Genomic DNA, 12,979 nt, shown 5'->3' with positions numbered 1-12,979 from the left:
GTAATATCGGAGAGTGCGTTTCTTTCATCTACCACCATATGGTAGTACCTAAACGACATGGTTACGTTTCTCTATGCGACTTCACAGAAACGTAACCATGTCAATCAGGTACTATCATCATGTGGTAGATGAAAGAAACTCACTGTCCGATATTACCCGATGTCCGATACTACCCGACTCTCCCCTAAACGTATTTTCAGATTATATTCTAAAGGTAAAACTGAAATTTAATACCGTTATTAATTAATTAAAGCTGTTTCATTCACTACATTATGCAAATGTTTAACAAGTAGAACAGGATTACCAACCTAAATTATTATTTTACAATTCATGTTTAATGTTCCAATAAGTTTCATTGATTAATCATGCAGTTTGACTTTTCAGTCTGAAATTTATTTGTTGAACAAATCAACCAAATGTATACATCTATAGCTATTTAGTATGTTCATATTGTTATGCAGTTACATACATTTACCACCATGTAATAGATATTGCTTCTATACAGAGTGTCCCATTTATCTTGATCATCTTAAATAACTTTTTACGGAAGCACCAAATGAAAAATTGTTTTATACAAAATGTGTACAACTAGAGAGAAATAATACTGATGGGGAGGCAATCTTGTAGCGTTATTTCTTAATGAGATGCGAGTACTAACATTGTTTTTAATGGCATTATGTATTTATTATTTTGTATTTCAATTAAGCTCATTAAGACATCTCCAAATATATATCACAGTGGGTTATTCTAATAAACAGAACGTTAATAAACGGAATGTTATTTGGTACCTTGACGGCATAATTCCTGTGCATGGTACGTACAAAGGAAGTGGTTTGATTTTAAGTTGGTGTAAACAATACGTAGCAGGCTACATTGCAGATATCCAGGGTCACGTAACCCACTCCACGTAGCTTTGGTTTACAGCAGTCACTTCCAACTCAATGCTCTGTGACGTCATAGCCAGCTTCTCTCGTTCTCCGTAGCAATATAGGTACACTCTCGGAGCAGACCGCAACGCCAGACCCTATCAAAGCAGTGATGTATGGCAAACCAGTTTAACTTAGCGTTTACAGTACCTAATAATAATATATTAATTCTTAGGAACTAGATAGGTACACGCTACTATACTTAAATAATTTTGGTATCTTTCTGATATATTTAATGTACTCTAAGTTCATGTGGACATATTTTTAGACTAAACTATAGTCGTGGGCGGCTTGGCCTTTTGTTAAAAACCCTTTGTGTCAACTTGGTTGAGGTTTTTTCCGGGGTTTTCCCTCAACCCAAGATGAGCAAATTCTAGGTAACTTTCGGTGCTGGACCCCGGACTCATTTCACCGGCATTATCACCTCCATCTCATTCAGACGCTAAATAACCTAAGCTGTTGATAAAGCGTCGTAAAATAACCTACTAAAATAAAATAAAAAATAACCTAGATATCAGAACTACATGTCTTTAAATAATTCTATAAGGTTGAAGATATAAATGAAAATGCAAGTAATTGCACCAACCCTGAAATTTCTGCAAAGTGTTCGAAAATAACTATTTCTGTTGAAAGTGAAGTTGGTTTATCAGCTCACAATCCTAGGAAAGGAAGATTGAGGAAATTAAAGTGACTTTAAAAAGCGGCAAGTACAAATTAAAATATCCTCATTGTCATCTGTAGGAGAAAACAGTCGTGATTCTCAGCTTGCGGGTGGAAATAGCCACCTATTAAAAATGTATGGGATATGTTTTTAACTACCGTAAAGATTCAGCACACATTGTGAAAATTCAAACGGTTTTACGGGATCGTAGCAAGAAAGGAATGTGATACCCAAAGAAACTGAAAACTGTGGCTCTAACGATGTTTTTTAAGTCTTAAGTTTAGGCAGTACTACAATTGTCTACAACGTGCTTAACAGAAACATAGCAGTACTCTCCTGTCCCAAATGAATTTATATTTTCTGGTGTAAAGTTGAAAGTGAGTAATTTAAGTGAGATAGAGAAATATTGTCTTCATTTCAGATGATATGTAATTTTTTACTTCATATCAAATGATGAAATAGTACATAGGATTAGGTAATACAGGTACTGAACAATGAAATGTGTAATCTATGTTTGGCATGAACTGGTAGGTCTACAATGTAGAATCTACACATTTGTAGTTGCTTTATAAATGAATGGGAATTTAAAAAAAAAATGAGACAAAAAGTATTGCCCGTTTAAGTATGATATTCCTTGCATACTGTATGTAATATGAAGGGACGACACTTTGTCCCAGTTCGCCACGAGGTTCACTGGTACTGGTGTATAGAGTACCTGTGTTTACTAGTTGATAGGAGCAGTCCAGCGACAGCACGCTGGTATAGATCGGCGGAACGAAAATGCAACGTTTCTACAGGTTACCACTGCCAAATAGTATGTATGCGCATAGCATATGCCTTGATTAGTTACATCTTTACAATATAACTTACACATATTTACAACAACGACGAGTTAGTCAAATTACATACGAGTATTTGCAATCGAGTTACGTACATTATTCTGATACAAACTGTAGTCCGTTACAATATATATCAATGTGCATTTTTAAGTGTGAAAAAGTGAAATTCCTTCTGTTTTCACTAAAATTATGCTGGTACTGCGAGAAAGTTCGCTCAACATCGCACAATGTTATACATAGGTGCATCTCAAAAAGATTAACAATAGTTGCACTGTTTACTTTTTCTAGTATTTCTGATGCCAACAAAAATGTCTTTCCTGGTTCATTGGAGGACATCACTCCTACAACAACGTGAGCTACTTATCGTCCCACAGCATCCGATGTCTCATTTATAGATACAAATATTTTGTTACTACCTATAGCTGTTCGAATGGGTTCAGAGTTTTTTCATATACAGACGATAAATAGGTTGCACGCATTGATGTTATACTAGGCAGTTTTTCTAGACGTGTATTTTTACATAAACCGCTAAAAATGTGGATTACTGAGCTTGCGTATTTGACTATTCGCAGATATCATCTCGCACAAATCATTATAAAACTCAGAGTTTGTAAACCGAGCAGATGAGAGAAATAACGGCAAACGTTCACTATGCTTTTTCGTTTCACAATGCTTTTGCAAATCTTTACGAACGTTTACCTTTAGTTCTGTGTTGCACACTTTACAACTTATATTATCTCCTTCCACACTAATATACTCACTTCCAAACGCAGTTGCAATTGGATTCAGTTAGAGCTCTTGTCTGACTGTTTTCATTACTACACACAGAGTCACGACCACACCACCTTGCCATTAAGTGACAACGGCACCAGTAATGCTGTAGGAACTGTAGGTAAGCCACTACAATGCAAAACAAGCAGGCAGCGGCAGAGAGCAGCATAGGTTCGAATCCTAAACAAATCAAACGTACGTACGTTCGTTCTCCGGTGCAGCACACACAGGTTGCCCTTTCCTGTCACAGTGCAGTACCTTCGAACCCATGGCCTCCGTGACGTCAATACAGGCAAGCAACAACCAACCTAAAATCCGTCCATGCTGGGACAAAGTGTCGTCCCTAGTAATATGATAATATGTAAATATAATTAGTATTATTACTACGCTTTTATCATTACTACTACCACTACTACTGTATTTTTCTATTATGTATAAATCTAATTCTATATCTAATACTTTTCATTTTTGTACTTCTTTGTATTACTATAGCAGGCCTGGTTTCAACACGGCTGCCAGCACGGCTTCATAATAATCGAAAGAACCGATATCTACTTTCCTTTCTATATATTACTTATTCTCTACATTACACTATTAGATGTATAGATTCAACCAGAGCTAGTAGCTCTGACAATCCACGATCCGCCACAGCTCCGAGCTCGGCTATGACAATTTCTCCGGGCCCCTTCTCCGAGAGGAAAAGCGTGCTCCGACGTCACAACTCGACCAGTTGGTAATGACTGGTTTGCAGTAAACACATGAAACCAAATGTAGCACAGATCACTCACTCTGTCATCAGTATTCAGCGTAATAAAACCAAAGCTTAGTATAATGGGTTAAGGACCCTGAGTATGACCTGCAATGTACTACGTATTGTTTACACCATTTTAAAGTCAAACCACTTCATATTATGCACAGGAACCAACCCGTCAAGGTACCAATAACGTTCTATTTATTAACGCTCTGTTTATCAGAATGGCCCACTGATACATTGTTTAAAAGATCTTGACGAACTTAACTGAAGTATTGAATAGCAAATACATAGTGTCATTTTAAAAAATCAATGTTAGTACTCGTATCGCATTAATAAATAACGCTATAAGGTTGCATCTCCATCATTATTATTTCTCCCTTTCAGTTGTACACCTTTGGTATGAAACAATTTTTCATGTGGTGCTGCGTGCAAAGTTATTTAGGGTGGTCAAGGTAAGTGGGACACTCTGTATATCAATCTGATGATGCTAAAAGAAAAACCAAAACTTAGTATGGAATTTTAGGGTGGGGACATGCATGTATTTCTAATCTCACTCCACTAATACTTATTCAGAAAAGAATAATTAAAATATGCCTTAATAAACCAATTGATTACTCATCCGAGCTTTTGCTCACTGATTTTAATGTTTGAAAATTAAACAGATTTATTTTATTGCCTTATTAATCTTCATACATAAAAATCGTAATAAATTCAAATTGTATCATCATAAATATGGAACTAAAAGATCCGATTTTATACGACTAGAGGAGCAAAAGTGTTTCACAAACACAGCTCTGAGCCATGGTACCTACTTTAGTCCAAGGTTATACAATAAAATAATTGATAAATACCCAAATTTTGGAAAATTTTAGTATTAGAAATTTAAAAAATAGCGTTAGGAATTTAATTTTTAAAGAATATATATTGATTTAATATGTATATGTATTTGTATGACTTAAATTGTATTTTTAAATTTAATTTATTCCCGTATTTTTTTTCTTCACCCAGTTTGTGTCAAATAATTGTCTTTGTTTGTGTTTATCTTTGTGCTTAGATATCTCTCTGAGCACGAGTTTTTACTCCCTCAGGGAAGAACTAAGATTGTATTTTTGTACATGTTATTTTACTAACAATAAGCAATAAACAATTCACAAACATTTATAGCAATAAATGTTTAAATTTTATTGATTTAGTTCAACAAAGAGGTAAAATTCAAACTGAAAATTCCAACTGTAGCCCTATATGATTAACAACTATATTATACAAAACATCTTGGTGTGGAGTCCACCGACATGAAATACCGTACGGACTTCACGGGATCCGTGACACCCAAAAAGTTGGGAACCACTGGCGTAGCAGCAGAGTGTTCAGTTTCACGTGATTCCTTACATACAGTAACAACATTCCTGAAATTTCCAACCCATAAGAAAGATTTCAGTGGTACAGAGACTGAATAATCCCCATAGTAACGGTTTGTAATTGGTTCTTGTAGCTTGTATTACATGATGGGATTGTGAACCGAAACTGATATTTTTACTGACGAAGCGTGGCTACATTAATTATCGGCATATGCAAATTTCCAAAACAATCGTTATTGGAATTCGGAAGCACCTCATCAGTTACATGAGCGCCCGTGACATGACATTCGTAATGTTCTTCATAACATTACAGAGGAACTGTGTCTACAGCAGGCCTGCACAAGGTTTGCGCTCTCCGAGCCGGCTCACAGCTCTTGAGCGGAATGCAGGTAGGCCTATTAGCTGGGCTCTGTTTAAGGGTGGACTGGAAGAAGGGGTGATCTCGTACAAAATGTACACAGGGTGTTCATAAAATGAATTCCCGTTCAGTATTTACAAAACTATCTTGGACTATTATTAATTAATAAGGAAATATTTATTTTACAGAAATAATAGAAATTCTATAGCTACTTAAATGTACAATATCATTTTGTTATATTTTTATTTGTCAGTACATCAAAACGGGTAGCTCAGTTGGTAGAGCAGCTAGCTACGAACTGGAAAGTCCGGGGTTCGATCCCAGGTGGTGACAGGATTTTTTCTCGTTGCCAAACTTTCAGAACGGCCCCGAGGTTCACTCAGCCTCCTATAAAATTGAGTACCGGGTCCTTCCCGGGGGTAAAAGGCGGTCAGAGCGTGGTGCCGACCACATCACCTCATTCTAGTGCCGAGGTCATGGAAAGCATGCCCCCCAAGTGTCTTCATGGCATGTTACGGGGATATTTTTACCTTTACCTTTACCTTTACATCAAAACGAGGTTTTATGCTGTTGGCAGCTGAAAGGAACAGTAGCCTACTGATCGTAATGAAACATCAGATGTTCGATGCCTGCCTTTATTAAAGTTGATTATAGAAAACAGTTGCTCACAAATATAAATGTTGAGCCAAACATAGCAATCATTTTCACAGCCAGCCTATGTAGCCGTGGATATTATTGCTAAGGTTTAGTCTTGTAAGAGTCAACCAGACTAGTAGTATTATTCAAACGGTCTTTAGCCGTCAGGTTACACTGAAGATCAATAAGTACAAGCTGTAAATCGTTAAATGTTAAATGTTATGTTTTATTTAATGACCCTCGCAACTGCCGAGGTTATATCAGCGTCGCCCGTGTGCCGCAATTTTGAGCCTGTCGCATTTAAGCACACTTAAATGTTATGTATGACACTGTTTCAACTTATTTTATTTTATTTTAGTTGGTTATTTTACGACGCTTTATCAACAACTTAGGTTATTTAGCGTCTGAATGAGATGAAAGTGATAACGCCAGTGAAATGAGTCCGGGGTCCAACACCGAACGTTACCCAGCATTTGCTCATATTGGGTTGAGGGAAAACCCCGGAAAAAAACCTCAACCAGGTAACTTGTCCCGACCGGGAATCGAACCCGGGCCACCTGGTTTCGCGGCTAGACGCGCTAACCGTTACTCCACAGGTGTGGACACACTGTTTCAACTGGTGTTGAAGGAATTTATTATGGTAACTCTAAACTTCTTTCCAATTAAGACAATATCTTGGAACCTAGAATTAAATTCATTTTGAATTTCAATTAATATTTGCACATAATCGTTTAACATGGCTACATCAACTTGAATAACATTTACAACTGGGCGTTAAAGCATAGGATGAAAATAAATGGTTCTAAAAGTAAATCTATAACTTTTTGTAAAACCCGAGAGGAAACTAGTCTTAATTACGAATTCAGTGGTGTTGTAATTCCGCAAGAACAATGTTATAAATACCTAGGAGTGTATTTAAACTCCAAACTTTCTTGGGGAGAGCATGTTGATAATGTTACAGGCAAAGCATGGAGGGCACTTCACTTTATTATGAGAATCTTGAGAAAGGCTAGCCCCAAATCGAGGGCAATAGCATATCTAACGTTAGTGCGACCGTTAATGGAATACGGAACTACGTGTTGGGATCCCTATAGAATATATCAGATAAATTCCTTAGAAAGAATCCAGTATAGGGCAGCTAAATTTGTTAAAGGTAAAAGAGAAGATGGGAACGATACGATAAAAGAACTTAAATGGGAAACTTTGGAAAACAGACGTAGGAAAACTAGAATAACATCATTGTACAGAGCACATCTAGGTCAGAAAGCATGGGTAGACATAACGGCTCGGTTAGAAAAGCCAACGTACTATGGTAGGAACGATCATGATTTTAAAATCAAATGTAGGAAACAGAAAACGGATGTAGGTAAATTCTCATTTTTAAATAGAACTATAAATGATTGGAATGACCTACCTGCAGTGGTCTTTGAGGGCTGTCCTTCCTTAAGGAGATTCAAGAATAATTTAAAGAGTTGTGTATAAAGTGAAAATTAAAATTAAGGTGACATTCAACATTTAATTTTTTAAGGTGACATGTATTTATCTAGCCTGACGAGTTTACTTCCTTGGTTTGAATTGTAAATTATTTAAAAATAGCGTGTAAGAGGGCCTTAGACTAGAAATGTTTAGCTTAAATGTAGTTCTGTTTATAAGTATGCATAAGAATGCAATTATTTGACTTATTTGAACTGTTGTATCAGTGAAGCGAGGTGAGTCAGTGAAGTTATGGTTTTACAGTGCAGTGAACAGTTCCGATCAGTGAACATTTATAGCGTCAATGAAATGTGTTCTATAGTGCCAGTGAAATGTGTTACAGAGTGTCAGTGAAATGTGCTAAAGTGTCAGTGAAATGCGTCATAGTGCCACTACAGGGAATGAGATGAGAGTAAAGTGAAAGACTATTGAAACTTATGTAGGACCTATACATAATTATGTAGGTTGTGTTGTAAAATTAGGTGTTTTATTTTATGTTTTATTATTATTGTGTTAAATTGTATTGTGTATTCTTATTGTATTGTGTATAAAATTGTATATGTGTTGTAAATTGTATTATGTATTGTAAATTTTATTGTGTATTGCTGATCATTTTAACTGTGTATTGTTAATATTGTATATACCACTGCCACCGGGTGCTTGCCCACTTGCAGTGTAAATAAATACATACATACATCACGAGCAGTTTCTATCGTTCGAAAGTGAACCATATTACCTTCCCGAAACTGACTTATGAAAAGTGTAAGTTTACGACTGAAATCCCGTAATTTATTCAACATATCAACAATGAGCTGGCCTTTTCCCTGAAGAGAGATATTTATAAATTGTTGAAGATTAATAAATTCTAATGTACCCTACCTCATGTAATAATGCAACTTTCAACTCCTGAACCCTTTTACTGCGATCTTCACCAACAAAACCATCGTAACTCTCTATGTGTGGACTAGTAAGGACGCATTATATTATATTGGAGTGTAGGCTTTCACGGCCGGCGTCAATAGTAGAAAAGTTTTCCGGGCTATGAGGCCGTGGTCTGTTGGTTGTGAGACCAAACGTTTCGTTCACTGCTGCGGTGAACATCTTCAAATCTTCAGTTGAAGATGTTCACCGCAGCAGTGAACGAAACGTTTGGTCTCACAACCAACAGACCACGGCCTCATAGCCCGGAAAACTTTTCTACTACTGCATTATATTATGTTTTCCTCTTTTTTTCAAACACTTATGGCAGATAAGTATTGACTCCAGCTGCTGTGAAAAAATAAGCATTTTCCCATGCAATATTGAAAGAATTTGCCTGATGATCACTTTTCCGTCTTTTAGATTCCCCCATTATGTAGCCGTAGATAGGTAAAGTGAAATAGCTCTTGATAATACACACTACACAAGATAGCTGCGTGGACTATCCTCTACCTTTAGTAGGCATACGTCATTCCGACGTAACTTTTCGGCGAGCTGTTTGGACGGCTCTCCCGCTCGATGAGCGCCGTTTGTGCAGACCTGGTCTGTATTATTCAATTGAAGCGAAGCTTGTCTGCGAGCAGATGGACATCATTTCGATATTTTTTAAAGAAACGATTAAGCACTGTGACAGGATTTAATTACATATGCAATGCCGTACTTCAATAATAAGTTTGATGATCAGTCTTTGTATGCGTTCATCACGGTGGAATTGGGTGCCGGTACGGCGGGCGAAGAACTATCAACGGGGAGGGAGACGCCCGGTACGTATTGGGGTGCGGAAGCTTTGTATTAATCCACAAGCAGAAGACACACAGCAGAGCTAGGAAGTTGGTACCAAAACTGTTAAGTTGTGTGAGCTCGGACTATATCTCTATCCAATGAAAAGTAGTAACGCAGCTCTCAATGTCAGTGAACCAGAACAACAAACATGTACAGCCGGAAGGTACCCAAATATGTGCTCCAATCGTCCACGGCCTTAGAACAAGAAAATAATAAAAGAATAATATAAAAAAACAATAATTTGTAATTATACTAGTAAACTTCGTAACTCCCAATTTGAAATAATTTACCCATACATATAAAAATAACATACAAAGTATACAATTACGATTCTAAGCTCATTATAACAAATAACAATGAACATTTTCATTTCATCAAATGAAATAGCCTACTCCTTTTATGTACAAAAAAAGCAATATTTGTACTCTGAAAATATTCGTTTTACGTCACAAGACATTACTGGAGAAAATCTGAAATATGATACACTATCTTACTATCATCAGGTGAACAACTACTTTGTGAATCTAATAACGTATCTCGTATGTGGCACATAATATTAAACCCACAACTGTTTTCAAGAAAATGTATCATTTCTATTGTAATGACAGCTAGGAAGTTCGTATCGTAATTCCAATGTTGAACTTGGACTGTAACGCAAGCGAATGCATAGCAGCACGAGACTTCAACATTTAACGAAGAATAGTCCAGGAAAAAAAAAATTAAACGTGTTACACAGTCGTGTTTGCATAATTTTTTTAACAACAGGTGAGTTTACTTTTTTGGAATCATGCATAATATTAACATTACGTAAATAATACATTAATAACAGAATAGCTCACTTTGTTGAGAACCTAAAATATTAATATAAATTAACAATATTCTTCAAACTATTCACGACTCTACACAGCTTCACAGAATGATAGGTACTATGCGTTGTTTATGTGAACTGCGTATTGTTTGCAGCGAGAGGGAGCAGGGCGAGGCGCGGGTGGCATCTATACTCCTCGCTGTACTCAAATGAAATCTACTGCTTTGGTACGAACTTCCTACCTATGGTTATGACCTCTTTTACTTCAACCAAAATACAATAAAAAATCTGGGAAAATTCATTCTTTATACCATCGACCAAGATAGTTTATTAAAATAAGTATAGAAGTAAGGAAACTTAATAATAACATTTTCAGTAAGAGAATTAATATTGTATTTCTTTAAACTGAAACTATCCGTTATTTACCTTTTTCCGTACAGATATATTTTGTTTCATTTCTTTTTACTTCCTATTCACAATAATTTTAATTATATCACTTAACTTCCAGTATTACACGAGTCCTATACCTCCAAAACCTGCCTTGTACAATTTCCCAATTTTTCAGGTATTTAAGAAAATCTGTTTCGCCATATTTTCTGTTGAATTTTAATAAACGATTGTGTTGTTTTGAAATATATAATATTAAAAACAAATATTCTAAAGTGAAAATGACGGTAACATCAATAATATAGACACGAGATAGAAATTAAATATGGAGAAGCCAGCTTTTGAAATGGACTATTGGATAATGCAACATTTGGATAAAAAAATCATCATAAGCAAGTTTTGGAACTGATATGTGAACTTATTTAAAACTACTATCCATAAGAAGAATAGTATAATAAAAATACCATGACTCGGCGTTGATCGAGACTTTTGTGTGTAGGCCTAAATTTTTCGAGTAACAACGCACAATACTACACCAAGGTACTGACTGTGAGCACGAAAAAACCATCTACAAGGAATTATCAGGGAATTGTCTGGAAAAGTAATTATTGTACAGTGCATGACATTTCCGACTTCATAAGGCCAATCTGACAATATCATCTCTGACCGAATTTCAATGGGAATTTTCCGTTTTCTCTGAGTTATGCGCCGCTAATTTAAGGGGTAAATTACGGTGGTCAAACATAGCTACTGTCATGAATTTCATAGCAAGTTTTACGGACAGCACCATGTATGTGCAAGTCCTTGACGAACTGTACGCGTTTGCATATAAGACGCAAACATGTGGACTCACATTGTCGAGAGAGCGAAGTCAGCATTTTTCACAGCTGTATCTCCCACGCGTTAGGACGCGTGCGCGACTAGATTGTTCCATAGCCCTCTCTTGCTTTGAGACCTATATTAAGACCAGCTGATCGCAGGAAATCCCATGATTTTCTGTATGTTAAATTAACGCAAATCCAGCGTTTGCGTTGAGAGTAAGACTGGCGTATACGAAATACACTTCATCTCAGTAGTAGCCATACTTTTCTCACGCGGCCCGGATAGCGTCATGACGCCACCGCTCTCAATATAACGAACATCTCCACGAGCGCGGCCCCTTTTTTCGAGTGCTCACTTCGAACAGATCAGTCAGTTTTGTGACCGCAAGTCAGAAGACGGTGAGAAGCATGTAAGTCAACCAACAGAAGCCAGGACCATGGCGTCCGCCATCGTCAACACTACTTTCGTCTTGTGTACTGTAAGTTATAATATTTTATCATATACCAATTGCTACTAATGTCGAGAGAGATATACTAAATGTTACTAGTGTCAGAGTAATATACCACATAGAATATAATAAGGAAATATCAGTGCTTGAAATTCAGTGAACTGTGTATACTTCAAAGTTCTACTTTGAACGCACTTATTTAAGACATAATGGATTTTTCCGAGGTTTTTGAATGGTACTAACTCAAGAGATATTTCGATGGACAATATTATTATCAGTATTCGGGGATCCAAGCCGAATGGCACCTGAGTCAACAAACGCCTTTGTAGGTAAATTCTTTAAATGATTTTGCATTGTTTTACGAAGTTTGTTCGACTAATTGCACCGTACGTAACCAAGTTAAGGCACTGAAGTTTCCATATTATTTCACCGTTTAATCAACTGTATTCAAATATAACCAATGATTTAGTTTACCATTTTGTTTTCATTTAAACTCGTGTAACTGAGTAGGTATACCAAGTAGGTACATCCTAGATTCTCTTTTATTGCTTAAGTAAAGTAAAGTAAAGTAAAGTAAAGTAAAGTAAAGTAAAGTAAAGTAAAGTAAAGTGAAATTACAAGAAACATACATAACTCACTAGACCTGTTATACAGTTTGCAACTATTCATAACATAGATAAATAGCTAAATGTATATCTCATGTATATAAGAAAGTTTTACAATATATTATAGTATAACCAGTGAAGTGACTTATTTGATTTGATTAAGCTGATATTCTTCGAGGCTGATCCAACCTGAGATCCTGTTCTTGAATACGCAGTACCTAGTTAAGATAATAGCTCGACCATTACCATCCTGAAATATCCTGACGTAAACATAAGAAACTGGTGTCAGAAATACCTTGACAAAAGTAATGCTCGGTAGGGCAGAACCACAACATAATAATTTGGTGTCAGAATTTAATCATAACATAACAT

Source organism: Periplaneta americana, chromosome 12, assembly GCF_040183065.1.
Source record: "Periplaneta americana isolate PAMFEO1 chromosome 12, P.americana_PAMFEO1_priV1, whole genome shotgun sequence".
NCBI classification, from domain to species: domain Eukaryota; kingdom Metazoa; phylum Arthropoda; class Insecta; order Blattodea; family Blattidae; genus Periplaneta; species Periplaneta americana.
The sequence above is the reverse complement of the archived record's forward strand: the minus strand, read 5'-3'. Positions refer to the sequence as shown.